Source organism: Salvelinus sp. IW2-2015, linkage group LG15 (assembly GCF_002910315.2).
Source record: "Salvelinus sp. IW2-2015 linkage group LG15, ASM291031v2, whole genome shotgun sequence".
Taxonomy (NCBI): Eukaryota; Metazoa; Chordata; class Actinopteri; order Salmoniformes; family Salmonidae; genus Salvelinus; species Salvelinus sp. IW2-2015.
In genome coordinates this window covers 34,413,725-34,423,372 of record NC_036855.1, presented here as the reverse complement: position 1 = coordinate 34,423,372, position 9,648 = coordinate 34,413,725, and the positions used below count along the sequence as shown (strand labels likewise).

The following is a 9,648-nucleotide window of genomic DNA, read 5'->3' as shown; positions in this document are numbered from 1 at the left end:
ACAAACCCTGTCGTTCTCAACTAACATCAAGGCGTGACCCGTTCCTGTAGGTTCATGCTCTACAACATTAGCAGAGTACGACCCTGCCTCACGCAGGAACGGCGCAGTCCTAATCCAGGCACTTGTCATCTCCCGTCTGGATTACTGCAACTCGCTGTTGGCTGGCTCCCTGCCTGTGCCATTAAACCCCTACAACTCATCCAGAACGCCGCAGCCCGTCTGGTGTTCAACTTTCCCAAGTTCTCTCACGTCACCCGCTCCTCCGCTCTCTCCACTGGCTTCCAGTTGAAGCTCGCATCCGTTACAAGACCATGGTGCTTGCCACGGAGCTGTGAGGGAACGGCACCTCCGTACCTTCAGGCTCTGATCAGCCCTACACCCAAACAAGGGCACTGCGTTCATCCACCTCTGGCCTGCTCGCCTCCTACCTCTGAGGAAGTACAGTTCCCGCTCAGCCCAGTCAAAACTGTTCGCTGCTCTGCACCCCAATGGTGGAACAAACTCCCTCACGACGCCAGTCAGCGGAGTCAATCACCACCTTCCGGAGACACCTGAAACCCCACCTCTTTAAGGAATACCTAGGATAGGATAAAGTAATCCTTCTAACCCCCCCCCCCCCTTAACACAAGAGATTAGATGCACTATTGTAAAGTGGTTGTTCCACTGGATATCATAAGGTGAATGCACCAATTTGTAAGTCGCTCTGGATAAGAGCGTCTGCTAAATGACTTAAATGTAAAATGTAAATGTACCTACCGGTTCCAAGTTGAACAAGCATCTATAAAAACAAATCTCAACAGAAACGACACCATTGTCCATCATGCACTGTGATTTACAACTTGAGAAGTGCTATTGATAAGAGCTAGGTAAGAATGAGTAATCCATTTGGATAAGGGAATTGTAAATATAAATGAAACTTGTTTTAGATATATTTGACTTTATAATCACTGAAGGCAAATGTGAAACCAGTCGTATGGCATTAAACTGACGCATATTAACACATCAACTTTCCCACAGTAAAGTTTATGAAATGCTGTGCCATTATGCAGAATTTAAATTGTACGCCTATTAACTTGCAGGGATGGGCACTCTCGAATGTCTTAATTATAGGCTAACCCCGATTTTAAAAATATGTTAAACATTAGCCATTATCAGTATCGACCGTCAGTAGGCCTAATACACACACATATTTAACTAGTGGTGGTTCCAAACTTCTTCCATTTAAGAATGATGGAGGCCACTGTATTCTTGGGGACCTTCAATGCTGCAAAACAATGTTGGTACCCTTCCCCAGATCTGTGCTTCGACACAATCCTGTCTCGGACCTCTACGGACAATTCTTTCAACCTCACGGCTTGGTTTTTTGCTCTGACGTGCACTGTCAACTGTGGGACCTTATATTGACAGGTGTGTGCCTTTCCAAATGATGTCCAGTCAACTTAATTTACCACAGGTGGACTCCAATCAAGTTGTTGAAATATCTCAAGGATGATCAATGGAAACAGGATGCACCTGAGCTCAATTTCGAGTTTCATAGCAAAGGGTCTGAATACCTATGCACAAAAGGTATTTCTGTTTAGAATTTTTTATAAATGTGCACAAATTTCAAAAAAACTGTTTTCGCTTTGTCATTATGGGGTTTGTATTTAATCAATTTCAGAATAAGGCTGTAACGTAACAAAACCTGGAAAAAGTCAAGGGGTCTGAATACTTTCCGAATGCACTGTAGGCTAGTTAACTTGTTATGGAGTGGAGCGCAGACCAAGCTGTAACAGTTTGAACCCGACCCATGGCACAGTACTTTGCCATGTCATCACAAACTTCCATGGTTAGTGCAGGCAACTGGCCTACTATTGTACACTATTCTCCCTATTATAATTATATGTACACTAAACTTCCAAAATTACCATGGGTTGAAGAACTGAATGTGGCAATTTTCTAAATTAATCAAACCACCTTTTTTTTTCTTTAGTGCTTAAAGGCTCTCGAAACCAGTTTTTTTATGATTCACAAAAACTTCCCTATACCTAAATAATCTACAAGATCAGGGGATTTTTAAATCTACCAATTGATGCTGAAACTGAGACAAATATGCATATATTTAGATGGCTAAGTCTAAATACCAAATACTGAGAAGTGCGCAGGAAAGACATCACTGTCTGAATTTTCCCCAACATCAAACATCAAATCAAATGTTATTTGTCACATGCGCCGAATACAACCTTACAGTGAAATGCTTACTTAAAAGCCATTAACCAACATTGCAGTTTTAAGAAAATACCTACACAAGAAAAAGATACAAGTAACAAATAATTAAAGAACAGCAGTAAAATAACAATAGTGAGGCTATATACAGGGGGGTACCGGTACAGAGTCAATGTGCGGCGGCACCGGTGTCGAGGTAATTGAGGTAATATGTACATGTAGGTAGAGTTAAAGTGACTATGTATAGGTAATAACAGAGAGTAGCAGCAGCATAGGAGACGGGGGGGGGGGGGCAATGCAAATAGTCTGGGTAGCAATTTAGTTAGATGTTCAGGAGTCTTATGGCTTGGGAGTAGAAGCTGTTTAGAAGCCTCTTGGACCTCGACTTGGTACTCTGGTACCGCTTGCCGTGTGGTAGCAGAGAGAACAGTCTATGACTAGGGTGGCTTCTAAACAGCTTCTACCCCCAAGCCATAAGACTCCTGAACATCTAACTAATGTCTTTGACAATTTTTAGGGCCTTCCTCTGACACCGCCTGGTATAGAGGTACTGGATGGCAGGAAGCTTGGCACCAGTGATGTACTGGGCCGTACGCACTACCCACTGTAGTGCCTTGCGGTCGGAGGCCGAGCAGTTGCCATACCAGGCAGTGATGCAATCCGTCAGGATGCTCTCGATGGTGCAGCTGTAAAAACCTTTTGAGGATCTGAGGACCCATGCCAAATCTTTTCAGTCTCCTCAGGGGGAATAGGTTTTGTTGTGCCCTCTTCACGACTATCTTGGTGTGCTTGGACCATGTTAGTTTGTTGGTGATGTGGACGCCAAGAAACTTGAAGTTCTCAACCTGCTCCACTACAGCCTCGTTGATGAGAATGGGGGCGTCCTCGGCCCTCCTATTCCTGTAGTCCACAATCATCTCCTTTATCTTGATCACGTTGAGGGTGAGGTTGTTGTCCTTGCACCACACGGTCAGGTCTCTGACGGTCAGGTCTCTGACTCATGTCAGAAGTTATTGATGTCAGCGATGAGGAGGAAGAGGAAAACAAGTCCAGATTCACCTGAAGATCATAGAGCCACCCCAAGTACCACTAACTATTAGTCATGTATCAGCTCAACTAAGTCCACAGTGGACTTTCACTGTTTACTTTTAGGGCTGACTGACGCAACCTGCCTGTAACTCCATCCRTCAAATACATTTCAGTTGCCAAAGCCTCTAGATGGGAGTCTGGCACTATACATTGTATTGCCTTAGTAAGGTAGGAGCAGGTAGAGAGTGACAGTCTGAATTCAAGAGACTTCACATAATAATGATTATGGCCCAATACATCACTGGGGCAAAGTTGCCTGCCATCCAGGACCTCTACACCAGGCGGTGTCAGAGGAAGGCCCTAAAAATTGTCAAAGACCCCAGCCACCCCAGTCATAGGCTGTTCTCTCTACTACCGCATGGCAAGCGGTACCGGAGTGCCAAATCAAGGACAAAAAGGCTTCTCAACAGTTTTTACCCCCAAGCCATAAGACTTCTGAACAGGTAACCAATGGTTACCCGGACTATTTACATTGTGTGCCTCCCCAACCCCTCTTTTACGCTGCTGCTACTCTCTGTTTATCTTATATGCATAGTCACTTTAACCATGCATCCATGTACATACTACCTAAATTGGCCCGACCAACCAGTGCTCCCGCACATTGGCTAACTGGGCTATCTGCATTGTGTTCCACCTCCCGTCAACCCCTCCTTTTACGCTACTGCTACTCTCTGTTCATCATATATGCATAGTCACTTTAACCATACCTACATGTACATACTACCTCAATAAGCCTGACTAACCGGTGTCTGTATATATCCTTGCTACTCTTATTTTCAAATGTATTTTTACTGTTGTTTTATTTCTTTACTTTCTTTACTTTCTTTACACACACACACACACACACACACACACACACACACCACACACACACACAATTTCATACACCCATCCCACACACACAAACACACACACACACACACACACACACACACACACACACACACATACACCTTTTTTTCGCACTATTGGTTAGAGCCTGTAAGTAAGCATTTCACTGTAAGGTCTACACCTGTTGTATTCGGCGCACGTGACAAATAAACTTTGATTTGAGGTGTGGTGAGCTTCCTAGCACAGAGTCATCGTCCAGGTGGGTGTTACACATATGAGGTGAGTTCCATTGCTTTAGGATCTGGAAAAGCTCTAATCATTATTATGTGAAGTCTCTTGAATTCAGACTGTCACTCTCTACCTGCTCCTACCTTACTAAGGCAATACAATGTATAGTGCCAGACTCCCATCTAGAGGCTTTGGCAACTGAAATGTATTTGAYGGATGGAGTTACAGGCAGGTTGCGTCAGTCAGCCCTAAAAGTAAACAGTGAAAGTCCACTGTGGACTTAGTTGAGCTGATACATGACTAATAGTTAGTGGTACTTGGGGTGGCTCTATGATCTTCAGGTGAATCTGGACTTGTTTTCCTCTTCCTCCTCATCGCTGACATCAATAACTTCTGACATGAGTTGGCTCTGGTAATTAAATATGAATGCTGTTTGTCAACCTTGTATTTCCAAGTTTCAACAACGGTTAACAATAGCAGTGAGCGGACGTTTACTTTTTATTACAATCTCCCTTCTCTTTCTACCCAGGTGAGCCTTTTGGCCCTGTGTCTCTCCTGAACTACTGCTATGTCTAATATCAGCTGGAGTTTGGGAGGCGCAGTAACTACAGTGACCACAGCTTCCAGACCCTGCTAAACGACCTATCTGAGGCCATGCTGATAGTGGGATCCCTATGGACCCAGGTTGGGCATGAGCAGTAAAACACCATCAGTAGCACACTAACAGTAGGACACTAGCAGGTAGGACCCCACCAGGTAGGACACCAGCAGTAGAAAACCAGCAGGACACCAGCAATATGACACTAGCAGGTAGGACACCAGCAGTAGAACATCAATAGGTAAGACGTCAACAGGTAGGACACCAACAGTAGGACACCAGCAGTAGGACATCAACAGGTAGGACACCAGCAGTAGGACATCAACCTGGTAGGATACCAGCAGTAGGACATCAACCTGGTAGGATACCAGCAGTAGGACATCAACCTGGTAGGATACCAGCAGTAGGACATGAGTGGAAGGACACCATCAGCAGCAGTGAGACATGGAGGGCATAAGCCACTATCGGTCTTCTTTGTTTTCAGGGGCAGCTCCCACTCAGGAGAGTCAATTTCTGCCAGTGAAGTTTACTGCCAGATTACACCTTTAATGAAGGTGGTGTCCCTTCTCAGTGAGACAAACAATCCCACTGAAGTGCCATGTTTTATCCCTGTAGCTGTACGAGGCATTCCCTGGCATGATGAAGCACCTCCCAGGACCTCACAATGCCATCTTCAGCCATTGCAAGGCCATGGAGGCTTTCATCGGGGAGGAGGTGGAGAGACACAGGCGGGACCTGGATCCCAGCGCACCGCGAAAATACATAGACACCTTCCTCATAGAGATGGAGAATGTAAGGCTGTTACTCTGATGCTATTTCCTTCCAATTATTACATTTGGGTCTTTTAGCAGACCCTCTAAAACACAGGAGGCTGCTGAGGGGGCGACGGCTCATAATAATGGCCGGAAGAGATCGAATGGAATGGCATCATACCCACGTGTGTGATGTATTTGACCCCGTTCCACAAATTCCCCGCCATTACCACGAATCCGTCCTCCCCAATTACGGTGCCACCAACCTTTAAAACCTTCATTTGGGATTGAGGCCTTTCACATAGTGAGATGATGAACCCCTTCCCCGACAGCACAATGTAAGGCGCTGTGCTCTCTGGACCTGTTCCTGCCCGGCACAGAGACCACCTCCACCACCCTGCTCTACATGATCACACACCCACACATACAGGGTGCGCCTGATAGGCATTCCACTGACTTTACAAAACATTAAGAACACCTGTTCTTTCCGTGACAGGCTGACCAGGCGAATCCAGGTGAAAGCTATGATCCCGTATTGATGTCACTTGTTAATCCACTTCAGGAAGGTGTTCCTAATGTTTGGTGTACTCAGTGTATGTCTCCCTCACGAAGATTTATGCTGAGGTTGACAGTTATCCGACCTGGAGCTGATATTCCTCCACAGAGAAGGTCCTGAGAACCACTGATTGGTTGATTTTGATTGATTGGTTAAGCCCTCTGTTGTGACACACGGATAAGGTCCAGGCTGAGATAGACAGCGATGGGCCTGTCCCGCCAGCCCAATATACACAGAGCCAAGATGCCCTTCACGGACGCTGTCATCCACGAGATCCAGAGGATGGGCAACATCGTACCTCTCAACGCACCCAGGATGGCACACAAAGACACTACGCTGTGTGGGGGTACTTCATACCAAAGGTGTGTATGTGTTGTGTTATGTGTAGGGCAGTTTTTGGAGTTTGTTCTTATATGTGTTTGTTTTTGTATATGTATTCATTTCCAAGGCAGCAGCTACTCTTCCTGGGGTCAAAACACATTAAGGCACTTAAATCACACATAAAACAAAAGATAAAACAGTACATCATATAACATTATTACACCACTACATATCTACAATAGAGAATGTACATTACAAAATGTATAATGCCACCATACAACAATATTACAATGTACATGTGTGTAGAGTGCGTGTGATAGCGCTTCTGTGCGTATGCGTGTGTCTGTAACTTTGTGTGTGTCTCTTCACAGTCCCCGCTGTTCCATAAGGTGTATTTTTACCAGTTTTTTTAAAAAATCTGATTCTACTGCTTGCATCAGTTTCTTGATGTGGAATAGAATTCCATGTAGTCATGGCTCTATGTAGTACTATGCGCCTCCCATAGTCTGTTCTCACCTCTGGTGAAATGTCTTGTGGGGTATGCATGGGTGTCCGAGTTGTGTGCAAGTAGTTTAAACAGACATTCAGCTTGTCAACTCTTCTTACAAAAACAAGTAGTGATGAAGACAATCTCTCTTCCACTTTGAGCCATGAGAGATTGACATGCATATCATTAATGTTGACTCTCCGTGTACTTTTAAGGGCCAGCCGTACTGCCCTGTTCTGAGCCAATTGTAATTTTCCTAAGTCCCTCTTTGTGGCACCTGACCACACTACTGAACAGTAGTACAGGTACGACAAAACTAGGGCCACTAGGACCTGCCTTGTTGATAGTGTTGTTAAAACCTCTTAAGGATCCACCCCTTTTTTTCAATTTTCGCCTAAAATGACATACCCAAATTGAACTGCCTGTAGCTCAGGCCCTGAAGCAAGGATATGCATATTATTGATACCATTTGAAAAGAAACACTTTGAAGTTTGTGGAAATGTTTAAGGAATGTAGGAGAATATAACACATTAGTCTGGTAAAAGATAATACATAGAAAGAAACTACCTTTTTTGCTATTTTTTTGTACCATCATCTTTGAAATGCAAGAGAAAGGCCATAATGTATTATTCCAGCCCAGTTGCAATTTAGATTTTGGATACTAGATGGCAGCAGTGTATGTGCAAAGTTTTAGACTGATCCAATGAACCATTACATTTCTGTTCAAAATGTTGTATCATGACTGCCCAAATGTGCCTAATTGGTTTATTAATAACTTTTCAAGTTCAAAATTGTGCACTCTCCTCAAACAATAGCATAGTTTTATTTCACTGTAATAGCTACTGTAAATTGGACAGTGCAGTTAGATTAACAAGAATTTAAGCTTTGTGCCAATATCAGATATGTCTATGTCCTGGGAAATGTTCTTGTTACCTCACTTACCTCATGCTAATCGCATTAGCCTACGTTAGCTCAACCGTCCCATGGACGGGACACCAATCCTGAATTAAGGCAGAGCAGCGCTTTATTATGGAGAGACTTCTCCCCATTTTAGCTACTGTTGCATCAATTTGTTTTGGCCATGACAAATTACAATCCAGGGTTACTCCAAGCAGTTTAATCCCCTCAATTTGCTCAATTTCCAAATGATTCATTACGAGATGTTGCTTCTAGGGCACGATGTTGATGACCAACCTGAACTCAGTGCAGTTTGATCAGACTGAATGGGAGACACCTTCAACCCACAACACTTCCTGGATGCTGAGGGACACTTTAGAAGGCGGGACCCATTCATGATCAGGTAAGTGTGTGTGTCTGGGGGAGGGTCTGGCCAGTACAGAACTCTTCCTATTCTTCGTCAGTCTGTTCCAGAAGTTTAGTTTATCTTCACTGGATGGAGTGGAGCCGAGTCTGGAAGGAGCCACAAGAACACCACACCCCTTTAAGATCCACACCAGACCAAGATAAACTTCCCACTGTCCTGTAGGAACCCCTCTCCCCATACACTGTGCACCCACACTGTGCTAAACACAGCTGAGACCAAATATTGATAACAGCCCTCTTTTGTGGTCTTTGAGGCACATGCTCCTTTAATTATAACAAGACCGTTTGAAGAGGACGTGTACAAGTTTATTCTTTACTTAAACCAAAAGGATGTACGACTTGAATCTAATTATGTATAACTTCAGGACCTTCCACTAAAACAATATGTATTAGTATTTGACAGAGCTAATTTGGAGCTGATCTGATTCACTTCAAACCTCTACTTTCCTAGTACTGTTGAAACGTCACCACTAACAGGAATATTTATGCTGGTTAAATTATGCATTCATACTGACTTATTCCACATTTTGTTGTGTTTCAGCCTGAATTTCAAAATGTATTACATATATTCTCTCACCCATCTACACACAATACCCTATAATGAGAAAGTGAAAACATGTTGTTTTTAGACATTTTTGCACATTTATTGAAAAATAAAACAGGCAGTTGCATTGGCTTTATTAGTCCTGATTCCTGTGACTGATCAATTTGTCTATTTAAGCTCTGAATATCATCTACCCAACTTTATAATAAGTTATCGTGAGCCTTGCAATGTGATTACACAGCGGTAAATGCATAGGTAGTTTATTTTTCGCTATGATCAGCTTGTCAAAAAATGACGGATACAAACTTGAAACCACTGATCATGATAATCGGGTGAAACTCCTGGACAACAGTTGTGATTGTCCATTCCATATTGTCCATTTTACTTCGACCAGTCCTGTTTTTAGGATATGTTGTTTGGTAACATGACAGCGCATTTTTTTAATTGATTGGGCGCCATTTAGGTTAGGCTATTTGATCGGAGAAAACAGCATGATGTAAAAAGTGTCCCTCATTACATTGTCATACATTTTATCTCCAGCCTGTAGGCTACAGAAAAGGCCACATACTCTTTCTACCATATCCTAGATCTCCTACATGATTTATGTTTAATACACTTTTTTACAGAACTTTGGTGGAGCGCCACAGCGATGCGTCTCTCCAACAGCACCTTGAAGAGGCGCATTTGGGAATGGACAAGCAAAATATTTTGCGC

At 43.6% G+C, this 9,648-nt stretch overlaps 1 pseudogene; it reads left to right on the top strand.

Annotated features, from left to right (window-relative positions):
- Positions 1 to 1,789: 1,789 nt before the first annotated feature.
- Positions 1,790 to 9,149, top strand: LOC111974368 (cytochrome P450 2J2-like; annotated as a pseudogene).
- Positions 9,150 to 9,648: the final 499 nt, after the last annotated feature.